We start from the raw sequence: 17,404 nt of genomic DNA on the forward strand, positions 1-17,404 counted from the left end.
CAGTGAACAGACCTCCCAGCATTGTGAGAATTCTTGCTACAATTCGCTCTCTTTCTCTGTTATGCTCCGACTACAACCACTACTACCACTTCCTCGTCTCCTCGACCGTGGATGTGTCTTTCAAACTCTATATACTCCAAAGCTCTGAATAGAAACACGCCCACAAATGCTGCTCAGCTTGAAGTTACTCATGTCTGCCATCTCCTGGTGTAAAGTAGTATCAACATTAGGCACCATATTTGCAGCTATAGCCTGTTTAATTCAGCAATATTGCTTGTCGCAATTTGCGACTCTGGCGCTTAAAGAGTTAAAAATAAAATAAAAATCCACCTGGGAAGTAGGAGGATCCACTGAGACCAACCATGGATAGCTTTTGAATGTCCTAGGTTGCTGAACTTGTACTTCTCCATCCCAACTGTCTACAGCATCTGCAGCCGGTCAGGACTGCCCTGACTGTCTGCAGGTGAGCGTGGACTCTGTGCTTCTGCTGCAGGACAGGAGTCTGGATTAGGCTAGGATGAGAGGGTAAAGGTCCATTGCCAGTCGTGCTGTGCGGGTTTAAATCACCACAGAGACTGTCTGGGCATGCTCAGATCCATCAAGGTCAGATGCTGCTTAGATTGCGGCGTCACCTGGAAGTGGGTCATCATGAGTGAGCAGGTGTGGCTGGGGGAAGGGCAAGGTGTGGGGCAGGAGGCCTGACCAGCTTACTGCTGATACTGGCGCAGCCCGGGCTGATCCTGTAGAGAATAAAACAAAAAGGACGGCAAAAAGTAAGAGATTTATCAGCTTTCAATAAACATTTTGAGTGGAGTTAATAATACTGAAGAAGAATTTAGGGTGTCTTATAAGCGTAGAGCCAAAACTAAGGGCTGATATAAGCCAATGAAATGGAGACAGAAATGACATCAGAAGACAATCTGCAGCTTCTTCTTTAGCATCATTTGTTATTGGCACAACATTTTATATTCTACTCACAAACATGAACCGATGCTGAGATCTGTGCCTAGGGTCAATATTATAGCAACATTATGAGACTATTTTTGCTGTAAGTTCAACAAGTGTTTATTTATTCTAAAATTCAGAGCGCACATGCTGCAATCGACCTTATCATCAGTGTTGGGAGTCTGTTTATTCAGACACTCTGAGTCAATCATTTCTGTACCCTGAGGCGTTCGATGCTGAGGCTGTACTGGTGAAGGAAAAGTTGTATTGGGTCTGAGCGCTGCCTCCCTCCTCTTCTCATCCTCTCCTACTCCTTCATCTCCAGCTCCCCCTTCCAGGGTCAAAACACCAAAATTGCCCACAAGCTCTGCTGATACAGTTCATGCAGAGGAGGATGAAGAGAAGGATGGAGAAAAAGGGAAACAGCAGGAAGGAAAGAGGATGGATAAATAGGAGTCCTGAGGAGGGGCTGTATTTCACTCATCAATGAGATAATCTTCACCAAAACAGTTCCATTGTATTCCACTTTTGTCTCATTTTCATCAAGAATAATTCAAACAAGAGAGAGTAACACTTGTATATGAATGTGTGAGTATTCTCTCATTAATCTACATTCAGTATCCTATCATGACAAAGTGATACAGAATTTTAGAAATATCTGCAAATGTGTAAGAGGAAAAAACCTGAAATATCACATTGACCTTAATATAAAGACCCTTAACTCAATGGTGGAAGCACCTTGTGCAGCAATTTCAGCCTCAAGTCTTTTTGAATATGACACATGCTTTGCACACTTGGACTGAGGAATTCTTTGCAAATCCTCTCAAGCTCAGTCAGGTTAGATGGAGACTGTCAGCGGAAAGCCATTTCCAGGTCTCCAGAATTTTTTGTCAGGGTTCAATTCAGGGGTTCTGGCTGGGCCACTCCAGGACATTGACATAGTTGTCCGTAAGCTACTCCTGTGTTGTCTTGGCTGTTTGCTTAGGGTCATTGTCATTAGGGCTGAATGATTTGCAAAAATATTCTAATTGCAATTTTTTTTTTTCAGTATAGCGATTTAATATGAAATTCTTATAACGTTCTTCAATTTTTGCATTTTTCAACAAATTCAAGCAATACATCATCCTATATCATAACCTACAATCAGTCAGGAACACTCCTCACGCATGTAACCATTTTGTTGGAAAATGAATAAACATTTTAACTTGGCAGAGAAGGCTCTGCTCCAAATATGCTCCCTGCTTTAGTCAAGCAGCATGCTTTGACTTTCCAGGGAGTGCATGGCGAGGAACATATGAAGAGATGCATAAATGACAATGTGCACTGAAAACAAAGAAATTACTTTAGAAGCAATTTATCCACAGTAGCATGAATCTGAATATGAGGGTGCAACAAGCTTTAAGCTATAAAGGAGGCAGCTGGGGTGGAGGAGGTGGAGCTGGCTATAAGCTGACTGCAGCTGGGGTATGATCTATGGGGTATCTTCATCAGTATTAGACAGAATGAAGTAGTTATTTCTGCTCATACTGCAAATTTGATACCCATTGCTTAATTGAAGAGGATTATTATTTTTATGTCACTCATTTTGACTAAAACCAAAAATACATAAAACATGAAAAGGAGGATTCTTGTAAACCATTAAAAAAAACCCTGACACTTGAATTATTGCATAATGTGCATAAAATCTCTGCTGTTGCAAAAAGTAACTGTATAAAACTGCTATTATGACAGATTCCAAGTTAAAGTAATATTGCACCTTTTGCGATTTGTAAATTGCAGCAAGCCATATTGCGATTTAATCTAATTTGCGATTAACTTCCCAGCCCTAATTGTCATGTTGGAAGGTGAATCTTCTACCCAGTCTGAGGTTCCGAGCACTGTGGAACTGGTTTTCACTGAGTATATCCCCTAGTCCTTGCTGCTGAAAAACACCCCCACAGCATGATGCTGCCACCACCATGCTTCACTGTTGGGATGATACTGGGCAGGTGATGAGTGGTGTTCAATCTTGGGTTCATCAAGACAGAGAATCTTGTTTCTCACAGTCTGATAGTCCTACAGGTGCTGTTTTGCGAACTCCATTCAGGTTTCCACGTGCTTTGCTCTGAGGAGAGTCTTCCATCTAGCCAGTCTGCCATAAAGCCCAGATCAGTGGAGGGATCAGTGATTTTTGTCCTTCTTGAACTTTGTCCCATCTCCACACAGGATCTCTGGAGCTCAGTCAGAGTGATCACGAGTCTATTGGCCACCTCTCCCCTGATTTCTCAGTTTTGCCCGGTGACCAGCTATTGGAAGAATCCTGGTTGTACCAAATGTCTTCCATTTCAGAATTATGGAGGCCACTGTGTTCTTGGGAACTTTTAGTGGAGCAGAATTTTTGTATCCTTCCCTAGATCTCTCCTTTAGTAGAAATCAACACATTGAATCAACCACAGTGACCTAACATTTCAGATATTCATAGATTTAGTGTTTATATATAGAATAAAAATATATAGTTGCGTTGCTTTCACATTAGAACTTTATAGAGGTTATTTTTGCTGTTTTTATCTCAGAATTAGGTTTTTCAAAAGTGACACATTCCCTTAGGAAAATCACACTTGTCTTCAAATAAAGCATCAAACATTTGATTTATTTCTAAAAGGAAACTTTTTTTGGAATAAAAGTTATTTTTCAAAGACAAACTTTGTTGAACAGACACAACAGTGAAGTCTCTGTGAAAAGAGAAAGTTGATTAATTCTGGCACAGTTGGCAGAGAACTTTCTGGAAACAGCTCAGTCAAGTGTGGAGAGGAGCTGGCCTCACTGCAAACACCACCCACAGTTTGGAATAACCCACCCACACAAATCAATATTCAACACTATACTGGGAATTTGAGTGTCATATGTGACAGCATGCTTGGTCGCTGACATCTCACTCTCCTTGTGCTGCAGTGTGAGGGAGGAAGGCAGGGAAGCCTTACACACAATAATGAAAACTCTGGAGATTCACGGCTGATTCAGCCTGATGTTCCACGCACAGCAGGAGGCTGTGGACAGACAGATGGGGGGGCAACATCACAAGACAAAAACAAAAAAAAGAAGGGCCTTAAAAGTTCCACTGCTGACAGAACAACTGTCTACAAACATCTGGATTTTTTTAGCTGAGTTTCCTCTGCATTGCGCTGTGTGTCAGTTTTACTCTTAAATTAGACACGTCTGTGATGAGCAGGAGGCAGAGGCCAGCAGAGCAAAGAAGGAAATGAGCAGCTGTAGGGCAGAGCAATTCTGGGTTAGTTCATTACAATAAGAGCCAAAAACACTGAGGCTGAACTCCTCAGTGTGTGCTGCAAAGAAATGTTGGCTCTTTTTAAAGGGGCATGAACAGAATAAGGTCGATGTCTAAATGAGACCTGGTGGAGGTTAGCAGAAGGACATTCAGAGGTTTCCAGATAGATTCATTTAGACTCAATCAGCTTCAGTTAGTGACAAAATAACTTTAACAAGGACGAGAAAATGAGTGGAGGGCATGTGAAGGTGAATTTAACCATATAGCGTTCTTGCGTTGTTCAAAATTCTTGGATTTTCTGCTTATCTGATTTATGACAAGTGGATTTTGATTATTTATTTTTGTGTATTTACAGTAACTATGCTGCCAAGTCAGCCAGGATCATCCCAAAATTTGGTATGGAGCCATCAGCAGCCCTGAGCTCTGGGTGTCAACTGGAGATTCACCTTAGACCTGCAGAAGGAAAGGATAAACCAACATAACTGATTTGATTAAATGCAGGAATAAAACCAAACCACTCTACACATACTGGTATTTGGACCCCACAAAGTGCAGCTTACCTTTTAATCTTTGAAATAGGTACAACATTTCATTTTTTGGCTAAAAAGAAAGCCATTAGAGATGATTTAATTGTAAAAATGAGGGCAGAAATTTATGTATGAAATGAAAATTAAGCCAATATTGATACAGTTTTTTTTCTTTTGGTGTCAGACTCCCACTGTGCCAACATTGTCTCTCATGTTTGACTGTGAAAACAAATCAGTTTGTCCAAGAAAAGACTGCCATTGCCCTGCCAAAAAAAAAACAACTCTTGGTTCAGCAGTTAGGTATACCAGGTGGCAGCATTTCATTGATCTGACACCATAGATGAACATTGGCTACTGATATTTGTTCATACCATATCAAAGCCATGTTGTTTGCTGATAGCAAATGTTTATAACAAGGCATCCACCAATATCAAGGTTTAACCAATAAAACCCCTAAAACCAAACCCTGACAGCCATCAAACAACTTCTTGAGGACTTAAAGTAAGGCTTGATGATTAAGTAAGGAGTATGTCAAGTACTACGTGGGAGCTGATTCCAGCCTTTATATGATGGGGTCGAAGTTTAAAAAAAAGCTGTTCACAGTGAATAGAACAAAACCCCTTCGGACGCATTTGTACAAATGTAAAATATGATTTTAAAAAGCTCTTTGACACTGGGTGTCAGGCCACGGTTGCCTCACCAAACTAAGCCCATCCTCACCCCACATCTGTAATATTTTCCTCTATAGAAGAGTAAGAAGTGTTATCAGGAGAGTCCAGGCTGATGAAAACACAGGGTCAATAACTGCTGCACCTCTGAACAATATCCTTCTCTCCCTCTCTCACTTTGGTCCAACAAGCAGAGTGGAGCCTGATTCCCCCGCTTGCCTCAGAGTTCAGAGGAAAGACCTGGTCACCAGGTCTCTCCTCAGTCCTCCTGCCTGATCCTTCCATCCCTTGGGCCCATTATCCTCCTTAACCTGCTGTTCACTTCATCAAACTCCCATCATGCATCACAGCAGCTGTGCTGACAAAACCCTGAAAGAATTCAGATTGACTTTAATGTGACAAAAATACCATCTAAAATCCTCACTTCACTGTGAATTTATGTGCTACTTTATATTTCTGATGGAGATTGTATCAAGTTGAGCCTCTCTGCCTTCAGATGGATATACTATAGCTTAATAGTATTTATTATTTAGTTAAAAAAAATAACAGAAAGGTCTGATAAATATTCATTTTAAAAGCTGATTCCTAGAGCACATCTTCCAGTTGCACATCAACCAGGTATTGTTAAAATTGTTTGCATAACCCAACATTTCACAAATGGTTATTTTTTACCTAGAACTGCCATGCAAGTAAAATTTTCCCCGTGAATAAGCATTGGCTTTCCAACTGTTGTATTCACTCCAGAAGATAAACAATGAACATGGCCATAGAAACCCCTTCTCTCTATTGCTGCACTGCCTAATCAGACAACACAGATCAAGCTTCAACAGGGATACCACGGGAAAATAAAAGAAAGGTTTGTTATTGTGGCATGTCGGGAGATTTGCTCAATGCTTTGAGTGACGAAGAATCTGACGTTAAGGAAGTTTCATGAATGAGCGATCAGTACTAAGACAATTTTTTTCTTGAGACATTCAGAGGTGGACTTGACGGTATGTTTGGGTCGTTGTCCTGCTGCATAACCCAAGAGTGCTTGAGCTTAAAGGCATGATGGCTGGACCTTGGGCTTCAGGATTTTCTGGTAGACAGCAGAATTCATTGTTCCATTAATCACAACAAGTGGTCTGGGTCCTGAAGCAGCAAAGCAGCCCCAGACCATCACACTGCCACCACCATGTTTGACTGCTGGCATGATATTCCTTTTATCAAATGCTATGTTATTTTTACTCCAGATGTAAAAGCCGCAAACCTTCCAAAAAGTTCAACATTTGTCTTGTCAGTCCACAGAATATTTCTTGAAAAGTCTTGGGGATGATCAAGATATTTGTTGGCAAATGTGAGACAAGCCTTTGTGTCCTTTTTTGTCAGCAGTGGTTTTGGTCTTGGAACTCTCCCATGATGCCATTTTTGCCCAGTGTCTTTCTTATGGTTGAGTCATGAACGGTGACCTTAAATGAGGCCAGTAAGGCCTGCAAGTCTTTGGATGTGGTTCTGGGTTCTTTTGTGACCTTCTGGATGAGTCGTCATTGCTCTCTTGGAGTCATTTTGGTTGGCCGACCACTCCTGGGAAGGTTCCCCACTGTTCCCAGTTTTCTCCATTTGTGGATAATGGCTCTGACAGTGGTTTGCTCGAGTCCCAAAGCCTTGGAAATGGCTTTGTAACCTTTTCCAGACTGATAGATTTTAATCACTTTGTTTCTCATTTGTTCTTGAATTTCTTTGGATGGTGGAATGATGCCTTTCTTTTTGAGTTCTTGTAGCCTACTTCACTTTGTCTGACAGCTTCGATTTTAGTGATTTCTTGATTTAACAAGTCTGGTGGTAATCAGGCCTGGGTGTGGCCAGTGAAATTGAACTCAGCTTTTCAAGAACTGTGATTCATCACAGTTAACTCATATTTATATAAAAATTGGTTTGATGATCCCAAACGTTCAAGTGTGATAAATATGCAAAAAAGTCAGGAATCAGAAAGGGGACAAATACTTTTTCACAGCACTGTACCTCCACCAAACCTCACAGTTGGCACTATGCAGTCAGGCAGGTAACGTTCTCCCAGGATTCACCAAACACAGACTCGCCCATCCGACTGCCAAACAGAGAAGCAGGATTTGAGGCCTGCATGCAGCTGCTCAGCAGCATTCATGAAGCTCCGGCTTCATGTATTTTGTGCTTACATTAATGCCAGTTGAAGTTCAGAATTCTTCCACAATGGAATCAGCAGAGCTTGGAGACTCTTACGCACTATGCACATTAGCAGCCATTGACCCTGCCCTGTGATTTCGCATGTTCCTAAACTCTTCCACTCTCTAATATCACTTTAAGTTGACTGTGGTAGAGACAAAATTTCATGAACCGTCTTGTTGCAAATATGCCATCAATTACAGTACTATGCTTGAAGTTACTGAGCTCTTCAGAACCCCCGATCAGAAGATTGCATGGCTGGGTGATACTTTTGTACAGCTGTGGTAGAGAGTGAAGCTGGGTGGAGAAGAGAGACATGCTTTCAGCTACTTTAGTCCAGCTCCATTTGTCGACTTCAGACCAGAGAAAACTGAACTGGTTAAGAAATCCCTCAGCGTTCAATTCCACCTGAGAGCCCTAGAGGGAAAATTCAGACTGTTTTCAAGCTGAGGGGTTGTTTTCTATAGCTGCTATCTGTTTTAATGAGCATTTTTCCTCCTCTGCTCTGTGAGCTTTACGGTGTCCCTCTACACCTTCCCCTCTGTACAGAAAACTCCTCATTAACTTCCAGCATCGACTCTACCATTTAAACCCTGCACCTGCCTCATAATACTCTCTCATTAGCACTCCTACCTGTGTACCAATAACTGAGAAAAAAATAGCAATCTAGTTATTTAGAGGACAGACTCGCTGAGGAACGTAGGACAGTGTTGCAGGTTCAGGGAAAGCACCTGACATTTCTCTCAATTCTATTTCCAGTCTCCACATTTCCAGTCCCCTGGCTGACCATTATCACTGGGCAGCAGATGGTTTCTCTGTCCTGACAAAACTCAGGCAGGAGAGGAAAAGGGAGCCAGAGAAATCATTAGCAGAGCATTACATGAATAATGTCAAGGTGGCTGAGGAAAGGTTATTTTGTACCATAAACAACATCTGTGCATATTGACCGATTATGTGGAAAGCACATGGTATTCCTAATTTTATTCCTATCTGTATGAACAAGAAAACAGAGGTTTTTTCTTAGCTCCTTGAACTCTGTTGTGTTTGATGCCTGCAAACAAGTGAATGTGTAAAAATATGTTGCTTGTGTTCATTTCTTTGTTTTCCTGTGCATCCACTGTTTTTTGTATAAGAAACTTCACAAATACATGATTCTTGTTCCCACTGATACATTCTGCAATTTAGACGACTCTATGCGAAGCACTATGACTTTCTAACTTTTTGGAGCTAGAGAGGAGTCTGATTATTGAATGAATAGAAAAAAGTGAGGAAGCCCAACCATAACTGTTTATAGCTTAGATTTACCTGGACAGGGCCTGATGATGCTAGCTAATGACCTCAGAATGTAATCTGCAAAGAGGTGCTCGCTAACGACAGCATGAGGCATGAGCATACAGAGACTTAGCACCTACGTTTAGTGACCAAGCCACAGGAATTCTTTTGAAGGATGGCTAAATGAACTGTAGTCAGTTAAAAAAACAAACAAAAAAAAAACAATAAAGAAATTTATTATCGTAAACATAACTGCAACCAGTGGGATTGTGGGTTTTTGGAGTGGACTATGACTAAAAAGTCATACCAGGGAGAGCTAAAGGTGGAGGCTGACCTGCTGTCATTTCTTTCCATAGCAGAACTCCATATTGGATTTTTGTCAATATCTGATTCTTCGATATCACAACTCATTTTAGCCGATACAGATGTAAACACATCTTTTTTTTCATTATAAAGAAAACATAGTGTATCATGTTAAAGAGAACTGAAAGATAAAACTGTGTTGTCTCGCAGGGCAGACAGCCCACTCCTGCACCCATCCAGAAAACTCTCCTATGTGCAAGCACTTTTTTGAGAGGAGAAAAAGTAAACAAACTGCTAAGGACAGTGAGTGAGTGTTTGATAGTTTAAGATAGACACAGATGATTTGTTCAGAAGAAAAACAGCACTGAATGTGTCACCTAGCAGTTGTTTGGATTTCAATATGCAGCAAGACTATTGCTACAAAAAGCAGTAGCAGGGAAGAACTGCGTTGGTTGTCACACAGGTTGGTTGTCACACTCATTATATTTTGAAACCAGAGGGCGCTGTCTCCCAAAATTTGGTATGGAAATTTCCAGAATTGGGATCAGAGCTCAACTACATAGTTTTCTCTGGAGTAGGACAGCTGAACTTGAAGTGAGAGAACTGTTAGTGTCTTCCATGTCAAATTGAAAATGTTCAGCTCCTCTGTATTTTTCTTCTGAGCTTTTACAAAATTGGTTCATAACTAAAAACATGTTAGGCTTAGAAAGTATATAGGGAAAGCTATAGTTTAGATTCTTGTTAGCTAGTGAACTAGTTGTTAGACAGTTGTTAGCCTTCTTCCTAGTGAGAAATTCCCGCTTGGCTTGGTCGTCATTCTCTTTAGGGTTGGTTGTCACATGTGATAGTGAATGCCTGCAGCCTAGCTGAGTAGGTTATTAATGTTAGGCCTATTTATTTTGTTCTTTAAGTTGCAATAGGCCTATAGGCTGGACTAAAGATGTTCATGCTCCTTGCCCCTTTTGTGTTAAGATGCATTAAGTTATGCGTTGTCAACTTGTCAATATAATTAAAGTTTCAAATTTAGTTCTGCCTTTTTGCTAAAAATATCCCATTAAAATAACAGTGTGACATAATGTGTTAGTGTCTTTGATAGTTAGTTACCTCTTTGTTACTATAAGGTTGAAAATGAGAGGGAAACACATTTAAAGCAAACACCTTAAGTTTCAAGTTAATGTAGGAATGACTACTGAAGGATGTTTTGATGAGCAATTCACACTGGGGTAAAAAGTGTGACAACCAACCCTGTTCTCCCCTACCACACATTTGTTCAACCACCTGAAATTCCATCCCCTGCAAAACAAGGAATGACTTAAACTCTGCATGTCCACATCTCTAGCAGAGTCTCAAAGCAAATGATCCTGGCCTCCTTGTTTGCCAAATCGATCCCAAAAAACAAAAAAAGTGGAAATTGGAAAGAGATCACAGCAACAGTGACACAACACATCACCGACACTCAGTAAGTGTAGTTAAAAAGCCAGGATTTAATGATCTCATTAAGACGCTCTACAATGGGTTTGATTTTCCTGGGCACTAATTTTTGCTGGAAACTCCCTGCATTAGTTGTACTTGTCAGTAACAGAAAAGGTGGCCCAGCAGCTAATAGATGTGACTAACTTCTCTGCAACTACAGATCTGTGGTCCAGCAGAACCTGTGAGCCTTATCTCAGCACAACAGTAAATTACACTGAAAATTCAAGCCTCCAAACAAGCTTTTTACTGATTCTCTCTTTGGTCTGAAAGATGCTCTCGTGTCATGGAACCTGTGAGAAACAGATCAAGTGTGAATCAGCACATATTACAGAAGTAATCTTATCAAAGCTGTGAGCCTGAATGAATGGACTAGACTACATTATTTGGGCCATTGGCTGCATGTGATTGGTGAGGTTTTTTTTTTTTTTTTTAGGTCTGCTTCAACATTGAAGAAAATAATCAGCACGTTTATAATCAGCAAAGGCAAACATAACAGCTGAGGTATCAGCTATGAAAATCAGCACTATAAATTATACATCAGCTTAAATCATCAGCAAGATGTTTAAATGTACAATCTTTGCTTTTTCTCAAACCTCTGAGTACTGCACACATGTCAGAATCAGTGTGCTGAACAGAGGAAGATGAAATCAAGATGCATCAGGACTGATACAAACTTGTCACAGCAGTGACAGCAGTCTTATATATCAGCTATTTTCTCTGACTGAACAAACACTGACATCTGTCTATGTTTGTGTTTTACTATCTCACTGTGGAAGGTAGTATATCCGCTCACTGTGAGTTTGAAAAGCAGGGACCTCAGAGTTCTGTGATATGATAGATTTTATCCACATTTCTAAGAAACAGAATACTTGCTCAAAGCTTTGTGTCTGTCTTTGTGCCAGCCTTAGTCTCTGTGAGGTACTGGGAAAAACCTGAGGAAAACAGCGAGTGTTTGAATCCATCCTTTGAATATTTCATACTTGTAGTATTAGCCTGAGAATCTTAAGCTCAAATATTCAGACTACTTTCATTTTTTTCCCTCACTATAAATTACTTCATTGCTTGACTCTAGTAGAAATAACAAGAATGAGGTGAGTCTCTAACATCCAGGTCCCCAAGGGGTAAACAATATGTAGGCAACAGCTTTTACTGATCAAACCAACTAACTGCTGAAAGATTTAATAGCAGCTCTGAGCAGTATTACAGGCATGCTTTTATATGAGAAGGACTGATTTAGAAATGCAAAGACAGGGAGGACGTGGATGGAAAGCCAAGAGCCTGAAAGTAAGATATGCACTCGAGAAACACACACAGAGCGGATCAGTAATAATGGCACGGTGAAAAACTAACGTCCAATAATAGAGCTGAACGATGAAGAGAAAACTGACACTGCAATATTTTTTCTTTGTGCAATATTACAACTTCTTAATTAAAAGTCAAACTAAACCAGATAAAATCAGTGCCTTTCCTTATGAAAATTAATTAAATTTTCCATTCAATTTTCGTCTTTACATTAATATTTAGTTAACAAGTATTCAGCACAGTCTTAATAAACATGTTACAAATTGAAATTAAACAGCCTTTTCCCCTCCACTCTTACAAATCTTTGATTTAATAAGAGAAATGAACAATAAATTGCTCTGTGAGGATTTTAAATCTAGGCTGAAAATGGAGGATTTTCATATTGACTCAAAACACAATGTAAAAAGTTATGCCAATATTTTTCATTGCCAGATTCAATTCTTGATTTTATCATATAAATTATAAACATATATTTTTTCTTCAGCTTTTCTTTGCAAATTAATGACCAAAATAAACAAACTTGTTTCTTATATAATTTTTCAATCCTTTTTATATGCAATCTTAAATGACATGTATGTTCCTTTAGCCTTGATTATAGACTGTGCAGTCTTGATTATTCTTTATAAAGGCATCAGGAAAACATTAATTCACAGAGCAGTGATGTAGGCTATGTGTCGCAGTCCTACCTACTGCTGCTCACAATGACGGAGAGGGGAGGGAACAGATTTACATAACAATTAATGTCTGAACCTCTTTCCTCAACAACACCGATATTATAAAGTTTCACTCTGTTATCCTGACAGGCAATCCTTGTGTGGAGAGCTGGGAGGACTTTTAATCCTTAGGGATTGTTTTCATATTAGTCACACTCAAGCTGCTAGGTGCAAAAAATGCGCTTTTCATTTGGTAGCTATAAAAAGTATGGAACATTAATGTTTTATTCTACCTTCATTAAGCTAATTTTTTTCACCTACAGCTGACCTAATTATTGATATCAAATACTCATTAATTTTCAAAGATTTTAACCCTTGAACGCTGGTTTTTGCCATGATGTTTTTAAGTGGAAAAAAAAAACAAAATACATTATTTTCAACATACTACATGCAATTTTTTGTGTTGAATTATTACAGCCTGGATATGTCAATGATTAAGAGCAACACTGATTTTCATGCATCGTTATTTTTTGCATTTTTAGCATGTTTTTTCTCCAAATGCCAAATATAGTCAAAATGACACCAATGGGTCTCAATGGTGCTTTTTTGCGCTTAACAGCTTGAGAGTAACTCGCTTGTAAATAGTGTAATTTAGACTTACTGTGGGAGCTGAACTGGAAATAACAAGATCAAATAGGAATACACAATCTTGCCAAAATTCATGCCATATACATGAACACAGCCAAAATAATTAATAATGGAATTATGAAAAGCCTGTAAAATGCACACAACCTCCTGCAAGGGTTAAATAACTTGTGAAAATGATGAAAAGCAACACAATGTCCTCTGTAACAGTTAAAACATTATCTGCTCCTGCCATACTTTCCTCTGCTGACCGTGGCATGGATCTCTTTCCTAAAAGAACATCAGAAGATGGTTCAGGATGCTCTCTTCTCAGTTCATCTACATAGGTCAGTAAGAGATCTTCTTAAGGACTTGAATCTTAAGTTTCACTTTCATTTCCAGCATGACTCACTGCTGTGTTGGAAAGCAGAAGGAGAGTAAAAAAGATGTAAAGTTTTAATTGGGGGAGAAGGCTCTGCTCAAAACATGCTCGCTGGGTTCGTCAAGCAGCATGCTTTCCAGGGAGCACATAGCAAGAAACCCCCATATGGATCGATATTAGTGAGAAGCATGTCATATTTAAATACATCGCTGCATTGAGATAAAGAGCTGTGATTGGCTGTGGGAGCTTGGAGAAATTGTTTAGCAATTGGTTATTTATGGCAGGTGCAGCTGCAGGGGTAAAATCTACAATCGATGTCAGTATGCATCAACTATGCTCTTCCTCTACATTGATGCAGAATCTTCCTCGTCTGCATCGCAATACATCATGGAATTGATTTCTTTCAGCAGCTCTGCTACATGCAGTGCTCAGTTCTTCCACTACAGAAGGCGATATCTGGCAGAATTTCGGTTTAGAATTGAGAAAACTTACTGTCATGGTTTGCATCAAACATCATGAGGTCACATGACTACCGTCCTGCAATGTAACCGCTGATTATACACACATCACGATTGAATGATAAAATTGTTAAGGCCTTTCCAAAATGTTATAAGCCTAGCCAGCTCCTGTGGGAGTAAACAATGTTCCAGCACACTGTTCAAATTAAATATCTGCTCTGAGATTCGATAATAGGTCTGGGTGAAATAAGAGGTGTACTGCTGTGAGAGAAAAGCTTGTTTTGAAGGAAAAAAAAAAACAAAGATAAGGTTTCTGGGTTTAAAGGGAGAGACACAAACACACAGAGAGAGAGAGCAGGTCAGTAACAGTGGCATGGAGAGAAACTAATCTCACCAAATGTCATTAACACGACTGCAGGACATGATGAGATAACAGCGAGCAGGCTGCAGGTAAGAGCAAAGTTTAATCATGTTCTAGCTTCAGAGTTTCTCTTTACACACAGGAGGAAAATAACAGACTGTATGAGGAGTAAGTTTACTACTGTGTGATCTCAGCTGGTAATCAGACCTGTTAATGTGCATGCTGCGTCCTGATAGGCTGATTAGTTCATCTGTTACAATCTGACAGACCTGGATTTCTGCTGCTTCAGTGTTGGAGCTGCAGTTTTAGTTTAAGCACCAGAGTGAGAGAGTTAAACTCCACAATCATCTGCTCCGCTGTAGAGATGCACGCACACAATTTAAATCTCATCACATTTTTAATAACAGCGGTTACTGCAGTGGTATATTGCTATACTGTGAGCAACTGTAAAAAAGTGTGCAAAGTAATTTCACACCATGAACACATCATTTAAAAAAAAAAAAAAAAGTATGTAGAGTAAGGAAATGAAATTCAGCTCTGACAGAGTGTCTTTTCTTCCCTTTGGCCAGGCATGGATGGACACAGAGAATTTAGTAGAAATGTGGAAATGATGGAAATGATGACTTTTCTCTATGAGAAGGGGACAGATAAAATGGCAGCAGAGAGATCAGCCCATATATCACATATCTGTGTATCACTGCCTTCAACAAACAGTGCTTAGGGTTTTTTAAAAGGAGAGATTAAGAATCTCCTCCTGCTCTGCCAAAAGCTCAAACTAATTTTGGTATGAAACTGACCAGGACAGTACTAAAGCACATTTTCCCTCCAACATTATTCACTCACTGTACAGAGGTATCTCATATCCATGACAAAGAGCTGACACCAACGTTTGGAGTGGATTAGTTCAGGACTTTGGTCATAACAGTGCTGACTGCTGGGGCTGGACCATTTACACTGGAGCATAGCAGAGCATCACAATTTAACTCCTGCAACATTTCTGGAAGTGGAATAATGCACCAACATGACAAACAAAGTCACAAAGGGAGAAGTCATTTAAACATCTGCGTATTTTTCATAAATCACTTCTCCTGGGTTGACTGTTCATGACTGACAAAATCTGAAAATCCAGTCAAAGTGGATCCTGACCCCCTATAGCAGACAAACACAATGAAAACACAGTAAAAGCACCTGTTTTCTGTATATGCTACTAATGCACAACAATCAAAGTTTACAGAGACAGACTCTCTATAAAAAAAAGCTTCACTTGCACTGAAATTCCAGATAAGATGCTCCAACAGCTCTGCAGGCTTCTGGCTAAGTACACATGAGAAAGGAGAAGAGGGATAGCAGGAGTGAGGCTGGCAAGCTCCAGAGGAAACACGGGTAGAAATTAGTGCTGCTGAGATGCAAACCCAACACATCCATTCCCTTTGTGAACTTTTTCTGTGACTAAGCAGCAATAGCAAGGCCTCTTTGAGAGGCTGACTAGTGTTTGGACATTTGAGCTGTGGAGACTTCTTTCATGGTAACACTTCCCAGAGGAGCGTGTCAGCAGTCATGTTGGCCTCTATTGGCTCTGGGCTGTACAGTCAGAGACAGAGGTCTGCACTAGTCATGACCCTGCCTGATATGTGCTGAATGTTTGGGGGACTGAATCCTCCGCCTGTCACAGCAGCAGAATCAATGAAACATCACTGTAGGGTTGTTGTTGGTTTAACCCACATGTCCTATTAAGAAAAACTCAGTTAAACTGCAAAAAACTTAAGATAGCACAATATATTTTTTAATTCCTTAAAAAAAATCTTATTTCTTTCATCAAAGGGTTCTTATTTAATTTCTATCATTATTCAGTCAATCAAATTTAAAGACACAAAAAGTACGTAATAGGTGCAATGGCACAAATGTACAACAGAGGAGCTATACAGATGTGCAAGTCTGTAGTCCATCCATCCATCCATCCATCCATCCATTTTCTTCTGCTTATCTGGGGCCAGGTCGCAGTGGCAGCTGGCTAAGAAAATCAAACCAGCACTTTTACTTAAGTTAATTCTAACCAGGGTAACTCTACTTTTTCTTGAGTCCATAAGTCGTGTACTTCTTCCACCTCTAAAAATAAGTGACATAAATGTAAAAAAAGAAATACTGAGAGACTTCTTAGCATGCTAAGAGGTGACAATGACCATGTGGTTAAGAGACAAATCCTGCTGAGAACTATTTTAGAATTATAACTGATTAAAATTACTGCTCTGTTTTACAAAAACGGAAAATGTGACCAGGAAATAATCACACTCCACCTTTTTGTTTTTCATCAAATTGGCTACTCTTTTCCCGTCTTTCCGAACCAACATTAAAGACAGAGGAGGACTTCACAAAATATTTACAATGAAGGATCAGTAGATGAGCTGAATCCATTCATGGTTTCTTGTGTATTTTAATTTGTAAAGGAAGGCCTTCCAGCATGGTTGTTAGAGATGATCTGAACACTGTGTGCTGCTAGGATAGGCCGTTTTCCCTCTGGCGCTTCATTTAACATGTCTCATTTTGCAGGAAAATCACATACAGAGATTTCTGGTCACAAACTTACCACGTTAAATACACTCGTACAGGATTTTAAAATATTATTTGTGTTTTCTTTTTTTGGAATTTAGAGGACGCAGAGACTTTTGAATTGTCAGATAGTGTCAGAGGTTTGATTTGGTTCAAGTTAAGTTTAAATCAAAAATGCCAAGTCATTTAAAAGTTGTACATTACACCTTACAGCTTATTGGAAGAAGAAATAAAGAAATCATGAACATTCTTTATACAGTAGTTGTCTTTAAGGCAGTGTAATGATGTGTGAAGCTCTTAATAAGGAACACTGAGCTCACAGTAGACTGAGTTAAAGTCAAATCACAAGTACTGTATGATTGAGGCCCCCATTCCATTTTGCATTTAAATACAGTTAATGTTTTATTTATGAATGCAAATATCAAATGGCCGTGGATCCCCCG

The 17,404-nt window shown here is 39.7% G+C and overlaps 1 long non-coding RNA gene across 4 annotated transcripts in view; it reads right to left on the minus strand.

The window, feature by feature from the left end:
• Positions 1-256: 256 nt before the first annotated feature.
• Positions 257-17,404, minus strand: part of LOC121521703 — a 63,618-nt gene continuing 46,470 nt past the window's right edge. For 3 of the 4 annotated variants that reach the window (XR_005992873.1, XR_005992874.1, XR_005992876.1), the window contains one exon: positions 257-740. This is a non-coding gene — a long non-coding RNA (uncharacterized LOC121521703). Of the gene's footprint in view, positions 741-1,165; positions 1,313-4,563; positions 4,664-17,404 lie in introns of all 4 variants that reach the window. The other variant, XR_005992875.1, reaches the window with a different exon arrangement.

Source organism: Cheilinus undulatus, linkage group 14, assembly GCF_018320785.1.
Source record: "Cheilinus undulatus linkage group 14, ASM1832078v1, whole genome shotgun sequence".
Lineage (NCBI taxonomy): Eukaryota > Metazoa > Chordata > Actinopteri > Labriformes > Labridae > Cheilinus > Cheilinus undulatus.